Below are 12,538 nucleotides of genomic sequence, written 5' to 3'. Positions count from 1 at the left end.
TGTTATCTTAATCTGTTCGATTAAAAAGGTCATAGAAAGGAAGTTGATGTTGTAATGTTCGTTGTAATAAGATTTGCCTATAGTGAGATTTGCCCGCAAAATGAGATTCGTCTAATATGAGTGATATCCCTAAACCTAAAATTAAATTAAATTTAATATCTATAATGAAATTTATAGTTTATTAAACAAACATTAAAAAAATCCTATTGATATGATAAATAAAATAAAATAAGAGCTCTTAACAAAAAAAAAAAAAAAAAATATAATGATTCTCAATTTCAAAAATACTTGGATTGTCAGGTCGAGAACTGTAATTAATTTGAATATATATATAAGAGTAAATTGATATTTTAGTCGGATTGTGGGTTGACCCGTCCAAAATGATATATGTATGTTTTAGCAACCTAACAAAAACAAGTACAACTCTTTAACCAAGTGTGATTGAGATTTGGTTTATCCAGAGATAAAAGGTCGATATCAATTTAAAGTGGTTAAAAAATATGAATCAAATATTTGATTGACCAAAGAGTGAGGTCACGATGCTAAATGTAAACAATAATAAATCAAATATTTGATTGACCAAAGTGAAAGTGTAAGGTCACGAGATAAGAGGTTCATTCGGAAAAAATATGTAATGAGATATGTGAGAATATAAGTTGTTTTTATCAAAATGAATAAATGTGTTCTGTTTTTTATTTTAATATATTATTCGTAATTTATTTAGAATTTTAAATATTGATTACATATTAATATTAATAATATTATTATTATTTATTTTTTATTAAATTTATTTATATTTTTATCGTGTGTATCGCAAAAATAATCTTTCTAGTTATGTTATAGTTATGTTAAAAGTAATTGAGAATATAAAATCCTAGTGACAAAGATTATACAATTGGAATGTGAGATAGAAAATCTCAAAAGAGTTTTTTATTTTGTTTGTAATAATTTAAAAAAAAAAATTAATGTATATTAAAAATAAAAATTGTTTAAACATAACAATAAATCATGACAAAAAAAAGATAAAAATTAAAAATAAGAATAAACAATACTAAATAAGTTATTAAGCTCGTAAATTCTTGAGAATGACGATTAACTTTCAGACAAACTCTACTTACTTTCACGAATCTCAGGAAACGTCATAATAAAAACATTATAAATGATACGCAACAAACGATTACAATTATTGAAAAATCGACGATATTAAAATCTCAAAAGTTTTTAAATAATTCATTTTCTAATAATAATAATAATAATAATAATAATAATAATAATAATAATGTGATCTACTTGAAACATTAGTTATTTAGCTCTTTGCCATGAAAGTTGTTTATAAAAAAATCAAATATTTAAATAATTAATGTGATTAAACTACTGAGGTTTAAGTAGGGTGTTCAATATTTGGTCTTAACCGAATATTCGACCGAATTTGAATTTACCGAATTTGAATTTTATTTTATTTTTGGTTTTCGAATCAAATTTCAAACCAATTCGAATTCAAATACGGTTTTCGAATTTGTTTTCGAGTTTGGGTTTTAACTCGAAAATCAAACCGAAAACGAATTTATTTTTTATTATTTATTCTTCCAAACTTAGCTGGGTACAAATCTGGGTTCAATTCTTGGCTGGTGCAATTTATTTTGAGTTATTCTAGTTCTCATTTATTCTAAAAATAAAAAAATCGAATTCGGTTTGAATTCGAAATTCGAACCGAATATCAAATTTGAATTCGGTTCGATTTTTGAAATGGTTAAAAAAATAAAAATTCAAATAAATTGAACCGAAAAACTCGAATAACCTCAAAACCGAACAAATTATGAACACCTAGGCTTAAGCCCAACCATCTTAAGCAAAATTTTCCTTTTATATATATATATATATATATATATATATATATATATATATATATATATATATATATATATATATATATATATATATATATATATATATATAGATAGACAGAGTAAAGATATAGATCATCGAGTGGTGCAGATTAAAGAGAGGGCATGTTTTTTTATAATTTATGAATTTTTTTTATAAGTGAATGAAATAGGATATAAATATTCTCATTTAAACATTACGTCAAAAATAATAATAAAAAATACGATATTTCATATTGTCACCAAACACACCTAAACAGAATGAGATTAACTATTTGAGAGTAACAATGATAATATAAGAAAAATTATCATAAACGAACAAACCTAATATAAAATATAGGGTTAACGATTTCACAAATCCTTAAATAAATCAATTTATAGATATTTTTTATTTATGAAATTGTGTTTATTACTTTGTATCCAAATAATATTTCACAATAAATAATTATTTTTAAAATAATTAACATTATCAAAATCAGGAATGATTTTCCATAAGGATGTAAATGAACTGAGCTGCTCGCGAGCTATTCGAATCTCGACTCGGCAAAAAGCTTGTTCGAGCTCGTTCGTTAATCTTAACGAGCCGAGCTTAGGCTCGTTTAAAAGCTCGAAAATTTAAACGAGCCGAGCTTGAGCTTCTCGATATTCGGCTCGTAAGCTCACGAACATGTTCGTTTATAGGCTCGCTTATAGGCTCGCGAACAAGTTCGTTAATAGGCTCACGAACATGTTCGATTATATAAATTATAAAAAAATAAAAAATTAAGTAATATATATATTAAAATAATTAATATAATAATAATCTTTAATTAAATTTAAATTAATAAATATATATTTTTTAAAAGATACCTCTAGAACTATGTAGAAGAACTGAAAGAGGGTCATTCATCCTTCTATCTCTCATAACTCTCTCTTCTCTTCCGTCTAGGTTTTCAAGGTTGCAGCTCACAAGGAAAAAGAAAAGAGTTTATTATTCCCACCATTCTCATCATGCTCTTAGTTGACTAGAAAGAGAAGGGATTGACTAGATTGCGTACAAGATTTCGAGACACTTTGCTAGGAATCTACACTGTGTATTGATCTCTTTGCTTTTTCTGCTGTCCAGGTTTTCTCGCTTTTCTTTTCTCTCCACGGACGTGTCTTTAATGTTTTGATATAAGATTTCAATCATTCCATGTTTCAGCTTTGTATGAATTTTGTAGATCTACATGAATTCTATACTGATATTAGGGTTTGAGGTAATTTATTTATAATATATGATTTTTGCTGTTCAGATTCGATCAAGTAGAATGATCTGTCTAGTTGATCCGATACCTGTCTGAGATTTAAAAATGTTCTTAAAAGAATATCATATATATATATGATCTTTTCTGTTCTGAATCGAGCAAGTAGAATGAATGATCTGTCTAGTAGATCCGATACCTGCCTAAGATTTCTGCAGAAATCTCTTTCGTTTTTGGTTCGGATGGACGAACTAAGATGTAAATTATATCATTAGCTGCATACTTTTCATTGCTCATTAATGGATCCTGTTGTTGTGCTAAGTTGTCTTTTGAGGAGGGTTTTATTTCAAGGGGAAAGTAGAGTGAATGAATTTGATCCTGATCGATTCCATTACCTGAAATTGGTCATTTGGTTAAAACTGTAGAACGATTTATTAGTATTGAAGGGATCTAGAATTAACTGTGCCCTAATAACTGTCCAGTTGACATATTTTTGATTCAGGTGATGGAATCTGTAAGCCTAATTACTATGGTGTATATTTGATATCCTTTTATTTATGCAATAGTTAAAATATATTGACTTAAAGTCTTACAGTCAATGGTTGTGACTTCTCTGGCATAATTATGAAATTGGTAAGTTTATATAATATAATTATTGGTTGACTGTTAAATATTTGTTTGTTTGATAATCATATTATGAACTGAAATAAGTAATGATGATGATGTGTTATATATAATGTAGGTATGTTGATTTTGTGATAATAAATTGTAAGATGTTGCTGGATGAGAATTGAGAACAAAATATTTTTGATAATATGATAGTGTAATGACATTTTTCAAAGTATACTACAACTACGCAAAATGCTTTATAACATAATCCTTTATTTTATTGTCTAGTGTTAAATATTTATTTATTTTGTAATCATATTATGAAATGAAAATAATGAATACTGATGATGTGTTATTTATGATGTAGGTATGTTGATTTTGTGATAGTAATCTATAATGGTAAGATGTTGCTGGAGGAGAGCAAAATGCTCTTGATAATATGCAAGTGTTTTGGTCTTTTTTGAAATATACTCCAACTAAAGCAAGATGCTTTATCTTATTAGATGATTGCAAAATACTTTTGATAATAGCAAAATATTTTTGATAATATTTGTGTGTTATGGCCTTTTTAGAAGTATTCTAAAACTAAAGCAAAATGCTTTTTGTAATTATGTTATTAGCTAGTGTTTTATCATTTTGATAGTTTATTTCCACTAATTTGTTACACATAGCACTTGAAAAGTATATTTACAATTTTTACTTTAATGTTGCATTCATTTCATTGTTTAAGTTATAAACGAGCTTTAAACGAGCTCATAAACGAGCTTTTTAAACAAGCTCTAAACGAGCTTTCTAAACGAGCTTTAAACGAGCCGAATACGAGCGGCTCGTGAGCTCAACTAAATTCATACGAGCCGAGCTCGAGCTCGATTATAAAAGCTCGAAACGAGCTCGAGCCGAGCTCGAGCCCGAATATATAACAGACGAGCCGAGCTCGAGCTTGATACTGTTCGGCTCGGCTCATTTACATCCCTAATTTTCCATATCCAACCTAATTTTTAAAAATATATAGTTGTAATTAGGTGTCAGTTGTTAGTTTAACAATTTTTAAAATCACACTCACTTGAGTTAGGTATTACTTTTTTTATCTCGTTTTTTCAAATTTATTCCATTTATTTTTTCATTTTTGCAGCCCACCCAAACTTCAATTGGATCCGTCCGTAGTCCTTTAATGCTAGTATCATTAGTTAATCATGTTTGATGTAAATTATTTGATAAAAGTGATTTATGCGATTTTGACAATTATAATTATCTATATAAAACAAATTTAGTAATATTTATGTTGAATAGACTTGAATAGTTGGGCCTTCTTAATGGGCCGACCCAATTCTCTATTTGTTAGAGTTTCTGTATTAGGGTTTCAGGGGACCGAGTGTTATATAAACTCGTGTTATAACTCTAATTTGTCATATCATTTCTGTAAACAATCTTCTCAATAATAATTTCTCTCTTCTGGGTGGACGTAGCGAAGTTATATCTTGGTGAACCACGTTTAATCTCTGTTTGTTTATGTCATTCTCACGCATTCCGTTATAACAAACTAGTATCAGAGCCAGATTAAGTCGGTCGTTTGTTGTTCTTCAACTGAGATGGCAGCAGTGAACATTAAAATCGACAAGTTCACAGGGAGAAATAGTTTTAGCATATGGTAGATCAAGATGCGGGCTTTGCTAAAACAACAGGGCATATGGGGGCACTAAAAGTGTCATCAGGAACAGATATAACCGCTAAGATTGTCATTCTGGAGGAGAAGGCGCATTCAACAATAATGTTGTGTCTTGTAGACGATGTTATCATCGATGTCTTAGAGGAGGATAATGCCACTAGATTATGGTTGAAGTTGGAGAGTCTCTATATGACGACGTCACTCACCAATAAGTTGCTTCTAAAGCAATGTTTGTTCACTCTATGAATGCAGGAAGGTATGCAAATCAGAGAACACCTAAATCAATTAAATTCTATTATGTTAGAATTAAGAAATATTAATGTTAAGTTTGATGATGAAGATGTTGCATTAATCTTGTTAGTATCTTTGCCTCCATCATATGAAAATTTTGTCCAGTCTTTCATTGTTGGGAAAGATACAGTAAGTCTGGAAGATGTCAGGTTTGCCCTTCATTCAAGGGATCTACGTCATATGGCGTCTGGTATAGTTACAGATAGTCAAGCTTCGGGGTTGTTTACTAGTAGAAGTAACGGGCGAGGGAAAGAGAAGAAACGCGACAAGTCGTTTACTTCAAATGGTCCTAAGCCGACTAATATCTGCAATTACTGCATAGAGAAAGGACATTGGAAGAATGAATGCCCTTTTAAGAAAATTCACATAAATTTGATTATGGTTCTGCAGCTGTTGCAGAAGATAATATATTATCTAATGATGACATTGCTCTAGTGGTAGATAGTCTTACCCATCAAACTGATGCATGGGTTCTTGATTTCGGAGCTTTGTATCATATTTGTTCTCGAAGAGAGTGGTTTGAATATTACAAACAGGTAGATGGTGGCAGTGTTTCTATGGTCAATAGTTTTGTTTGTAAGGCAGTTAGGATTGACTCAATCAAGATCAAGACACACGATGATAGATTTTGTACACTAAATGAGGTTAGACATGTTCCACTTATTACTAAGAACTTGATATCTCTAAGTATGTTAGATAATAAAGGATTTTGGTTCAACGGTGAAAGTGGAGTTCTGAATATCTGCAAGGGTTCTGATGTTATTCTGAAAGGTGTCAAGAATGGCACTCTGTATTTCTTGCAGGATTCTACTGTCTCAGGTTCTGTTTCCGTTGCATCCTCAGATATTCACAAGAATGATATGACTAAACTTTGGCATATGAGGTTTGGTCATATGAGTGAAAGGTGATGCATATTCTAGCAAAGGAGGATCTTCTTGGAGGTCACAAGATCACGAGTCTTGACTTTTGTGAGCATTGTGTTTTTGGGAAACTATATCACAACAAATTTCCAAAGGCTATTCACAAGACAAAAGACACACTTGATTATATCCATTCAGATTGTTGGGGTCCAGTTAGCGTTGAATCTATTAGAGGTCAGAGATACTTCTTGACGATTATTGATGATTTTCAAGGATGACTTGGTTGTTTGTCATGAAAAATAAAGGAGGAGCCTTCAGATACTTTAAAGAATGGAAAACGTTGGTGGAAAATCAAACTGGAAAGAAAAACAAAAGGTTGCAAACTGACAATGGTCTGGAGTTTTGTTCATTTGATTTCAATCAGTTCTACAAGGATGTAAGGATTGCTCGACATCTCACAGTAAGGCATACGCCACAGAAGAATGGTATAGCTGAAAGATTGAATCAGACATTACTGGAAAAAGCAAGGTAAATGCTCCCTAATGCAAAGCTTGATAAAAGTTTTTGGGCAGCGGCGATAACTACATCATGTTACTTGATAAATCGCGGGCCTCACACCGGGATTAACTGCAAAATACCTTATGAGGTATGGTCTGGAAAATCTACTAATTACTCGGGTCTAAAAGTCTTTAGTTGCACAGTTTATTATCATGTCAATGACGGTAAACTAGATCCAAGAGCGAAGAAAGGAGTATTTGTGGGCTATGGAGATGGTGTAAAAGGATACAAAGTATGGTCTCCATCTGAAAAAAGAGATATTCTGAGTAGAAGCGTCATCTTTGATGGAACTCTATACTTAACTCTATTGAGAAAGCAGTAGTGCTAACAAACATGTGGAGTTAGAAACTACTCTACAAAAGGAAAAAGAACCCCACGTTGAGGGTCAGCTGCCAGAGTCTGAACAATTAGATACTCAACCGTCTAAAGTTATTCATGAGAGTGTAGTTGAAGGTCGGTTAAGGAGGATTGAAGTTAGACCACCTTAGAGATACGGTTATGAAGATATGGTTGGTTATGCACTACAGGTTACTGAGGAGAAAGTGAATACGTTTGTACCATCCACTTACAATGAAGTTGTATCCGGGTTTGAAGTTGTGTAGTGGTTCACAACAATGGGAGATGAGATGGAATCACTTCACAAAAATCATACTTGGGAGTTAGTCTTTTTTCCTATAGGGAGAAAGGTTATTACCTGCAAATGAGTTTTCAAGAAAAAGGAGGGTATAACAGCTATTGAAGGAGTCAAGTTTAAGGCTCGAGTTGTTGCAAGGGGTTCAATTAGAAGGAGGGAGTAGACTATAACGAAATTTTCTCACCAGTAGTCAAATATACTTCTATCAGGGTGTTACTAGCAATAGTGACACATCATGATTTGGAGCTCGAACAACTTAATGTGAAAATAGGCTTTCTACATGGAGAGCTAGAGGAAGAAATATACATGGCTCAGCTAGAAGGTTTCCAAGTTCCAAGAAAGGAAAAATATGTTTGCAAGTTGAAGAAGTCTTTATACAGACTTAAACAGTCTCCAAGGCAGTGGTATAAAAGGTTTAACAACTTTATGATGTCTCTTAACTACAAGAGGAGTGCATATGACTATTGTGTGTACTACAACAAGTTGAAGCATGACTCATTCATCTAGCTAGTCCTGTATGTAGATGACATGTTGGTAGCAGCAAAGAGCAAAACAGATGTTTAGAACCTAAAAGATCTTCTAAATGTTGAGTTTGAGATGAAGGATCTAGGAGCAGCTCAGAAAATTCTAGGAATGGAGATTCTTAGAGATAAAGGCTAGAAGAAACTTTTCTTGTCACAAAAAGGTTCCATTGAGAAGGTGTTGTCAAGGTTTTGGATGTCATCAACTAAACCTATAGATACACCTTGTGTTGTTAATATTCATCTTACTACTTTGCTTGCTCCTCAAACAGATAAAGAGAAAAAGTATATGACTCGAGTTCCTTATTCTAGTGCAGTAGGGAGTTAGAGAGTTTGATGTATGCTATAGTTTGTACAAGACCAGATCTGGCACATGCAGTGAGTGTTGTGAGCAGATTTATGGTACAACCAGGGAAGGAGCATTGGCAAGCTGTGAAGAGGATATTCAGTATCTATAGGGAACTTTTGATGTTGGTCTTATATATGGAGGTGATACACAATGTCTGATTATTGGGTATTCAGATTCTGATTATGTTGGAGACGTTGAAGTAGGAGATTTATGATTGGTTATGTATTTACTCTTGGGGGCTCAATTGTTAGTTGGAAAGCGACTCTGCAACCTACTATGAGTTTTTCTACAACAGAAGCAGAGTACATGACATTAATAGAAGTTGTTAAAGAGGGAATATGGCTGAAAGGACTAATTAGTGATCTGAGCCTACATCAGGATCAAGTAACTGTCTTCTGTGATAATCTGAGTGTTATATGCTTAGCCAAAGATCAAGTTCATCATGAACGGACTAAGAATATTGACGTGTGATATCATTTCTTAAGGACCGAGAAGAGGATAAAGGTGAAAAAGGTAGGAACTACTGACAATCCTACTGATATGTTCACCAAGCCAGTTTCTCATAGCAAGTTCCAACATTGTTTGGACTTGTTTAACGTCAGAAACTGTTAAGTTGCCTTAGGGGAAACTTTAGAATAGAGAGATAGAGAAGATTGAACATGTGGGCATTGACTAATGCATCTGGGATATTTAAGCATTGACTAATGCATCTAGAACATCTGGGCATTGGCTAATGTATCTGGGTTATCTGGGCATTGACTAATGCCTCTGGATCATCTGGGTATTGACTAGTAATGCATCTAGGTCATCTGGTATTGACGAATGATATGGGTCATCCGGCACCGGCGAGTGCATCTGGGTCATCCCACACCGGCGAGTGCATTTGGGCCATCCGGCACCGGCGAGTGCATCTGGGCCATCCGGCACTGGCGAGTGCATTTGGACCATCTGACATTGACGAATGTATTTGGGAGATCTGGGCATTGACTAATGCACTTGGGACATCTGAGAGAATTCAAGTCAAGGTGGAGATTTGTTGAATAGACTTGAATAGTTGGGTCTTCTTAATGGGCCGACCCAATTCTCTATTTGTTAGGGTTTCTCTATTAGAGTTTCAGGGGACCGAGTGTTATATAAACTCGTGTTATAACCCTTTTTTGTCATATCATCTCTGTAAACAATCTTCTCAATAATAATCTCTCTTTTCTAGGTGGACGTAGTCAAGTTCTATCTTGGTGAACCACGTTAAATCTATGTCTGATTATTGTTTATGTCATTCTCACGCATTCCATTATAACAATTTAAGAGAGATTTTAAATTTTTGTGAAAATTATGATTGAAGGGCATTTTATTTTTTTTACATTTAAAAATAAATAAAAGACAACATGGTAAAGATAAAGAGAGTACGCGTACACAAATCTTTTGGACAGGTAGTAGGGTTATCTAGACTAATGGGGACAAGTCAATAATGATAAATATATGAATGTTGAGAACATTCATATTAAGACACATGTCGATATCTCTGAGTGGTTAAAGAGACAGGCATGTAATCGGTTAGACTTCGTCGAGCAGGTTCAAACCCTGTTGTTGACGATTTGTTTCATCATTTTTAATATACATACATTTTTCAAAGGTCTGTGTAAGTTGTTGTATAATTCATGACTCTTTTTTCTTTATTTAAGATATTGAACGTGATATTTAGACACATGTCGATATGTCTGAGTGGTTAAGGAGACAGACTTGAAATTTGTTGGGCTTCGCCCTCGCAGGTTTGAACCCTGTTGTCGACGATTTGTTCAAAAAAAATCATGTTAAGAAGGTTTGTGTAAGTTGTTGCATAATACATATGCTCCTTTTCCAACGTGGCATTTAGATACATGTCGATATCTTTGAGTGGTTAAGGAGACATATTTTATATCTTTTGAGCTTCGCCCGCATAGGTTCAAACTCTGTTGTTGACGATTTGTTTCATTATTAATATACATACCTTTTCCAAAAAAAATTATATTAAGGAGGTTTTTGTAAGTTGTATAATGCATATGACTTTTTTTATTTAAGGGGTTGAACGTGGCATTTAGACACATGTCGATATGTTCGAGTGGTTAAGGAGACAGACTTAAAATCTTTTGGGCTTCGTCTTTGCTGTCGACGATTTGTTTAATCATTTTAATATACATACCTTTTTAAAAAAAATCATATTAAGGAGGTTTGTGTTTGTATAATGCATGACTTTGTTTTATTTAAAGAGTTGAACGTGGAATTTAGACACATGTCGATATGTCCGAGTGGTTAAGGAGACAGACTTGAAATCTGTTGGGCTTTGCCCGCGCAGGTTCGAACCCTGCTGTCGACGTTTTTTTTTTTTTTTGAAATTGGGGCATTCACATGAATTTGGGTAAGTAATATTTTATTTTAATGCAAATCTCAGATTATCTGTGGATGCTAATCGTAGAAGCAAAGTGTCATGGGATTCTACTATTACAAAGATGAAAACAAGGTTATTTGTGTGGAAGTGTAAATTCTTAACTAAAGGGGAATATTGACCAATATTAAAAGTTCTCTTGATTTTATGTGCATATATGATTCATTATTTTGTATTCCAAAATATGTTACATGTTTAGATAGAGATACTCATTGCGGTTTTCTGAGTCTTTATTTACCCATTTGGTTAGATGAGAATAAAGACAAATTATGGTGGTCCGTACATTCGCGATTTAAAATGTTTCAATAAAGCTTTCATGCCTAAATGGTGTTTAATTATACCATTATCAGTTAGATTTTGGGAGGACATATGCGTGGCGAATTTAGTATGACTTGTAAATTCTCTAAATTAGTCATTATTTTTGTCTATAAAGAGAAGTTAATTTGGATAAATATTTTATTCTATATAACAAGAGCTTTTGTTTTTAGAAATGGTAGTCAAAAGAAATTTTAATGCATATAATTAAGAGAAAGCTTCATATGTTGGGAATTCGTCCCATACTAAACTATGATGTCACTATTGGAAGGCAAATTTTTCGATTAAATGAAGAGATAAAGATTATATAATGTTCAACTATGTTACTAAACATTGTCGAACCCAATGAATATTGATTGCTTATAAAAATATAGAATAGATTGTGAAACAAAAAAGGTTTTGATCAAAAACTCTTTCATTGGTAAGAAGAATGAATGTGTTATAACAAAAAATATACCTACAATAAAAATTTATATTTATTGTGTTTTACCACTACAATATAAGTCTTCATTTTTTTCAATACCATATTATTGAGATTATTATGGCTTAAGCTTCTAAATAAATCTCCATGTCTAATTGAACACTAAAGTGCGGTAGTATTTGATAAAAAAAAAATTTAATTTTGCAATATGAATTTTAAATACGAAATAACTTAGATATCAAAAAGATAAAATATTAAATTAATCAAACAAAAACATCAAAATTTTAAATACTCAATTAAACACTTAAAGTTGAGTTTTAACAGACAAGTGTAATTAAAATATAATTAAATATATTTTAAAACATTATTTTATCTAAATAAATATTCAAATAAAATATATAAAAATATAATTTAAAAATAAATTTAAAATATATTGTTGTTAAATTAAATTAAAAAGAAAAAATGGGAAAATTGTTAAATTAAGTTAAAGAAAAACTCGTTAAATTAAGTTGAGTTATAAAAACGTTTTAATCGATTAAAACAAACTTAAGATAATTAAAATGAATACACATGATTTTGATGAATGAATAAAACTAAGTTCAACAATGTGTTAATGCGCAATTAAAATCAAAGACTCTCTAACAGCAGAGCTGCCATCATCTGAAGACTCGCTAACAATAGAGTTGCCATCAACAGACTCACTCTCATCTAAGTTTGCTTAGACAGTAGAGTTCGCTGACAACAGAGTTGATCAAACAGTAGAGTTGCTCAAATAGTAGAGCTCGT

General features: G+C 31.9%; 2 non-coding genes across 2 annotated transcripts; both read left to right on the top strand.

Moving 5' to 3' along the window:
* Positions 1–10,302: 10,302 nt before the first annotated feature.
* On the top strand, positions 10,303–10,384 carry TRNAS-UGA. The gene has a single exon. It is a non-coding gene; the product is annotated as a tRNA-Ser (tRNA).
* A 481-nt stretch (positions 10,385–10,865) lies between these two features.
* Positions 10,866–10,947, top strand: TRNAS-UGA. The gene has a single exon. It is a non-coding gene; the product is annotated as a tRNA-Ser (tRNA).
* Positions 10,948–12,538: the final 1,591 nt, after the last annotated feature.

This window comes from Impatiens glandulifera, chromosome 3 (genome assembly GCF_907164915.1).
Source record: "Impatiens glandulifera chromosome 3, dImpGla2.1, whole genome shotgun sequence".
Lineage (NCBI taxonomy): Eukaryota > Viridiplantae > Streptophyta > Magnoliopsida > Ericales > Balsaminaceae > Impatiens > Impatiens glandulifera.
This window is presented reverse-complemented; position numbering and strand designations above follow the sequence as displayed.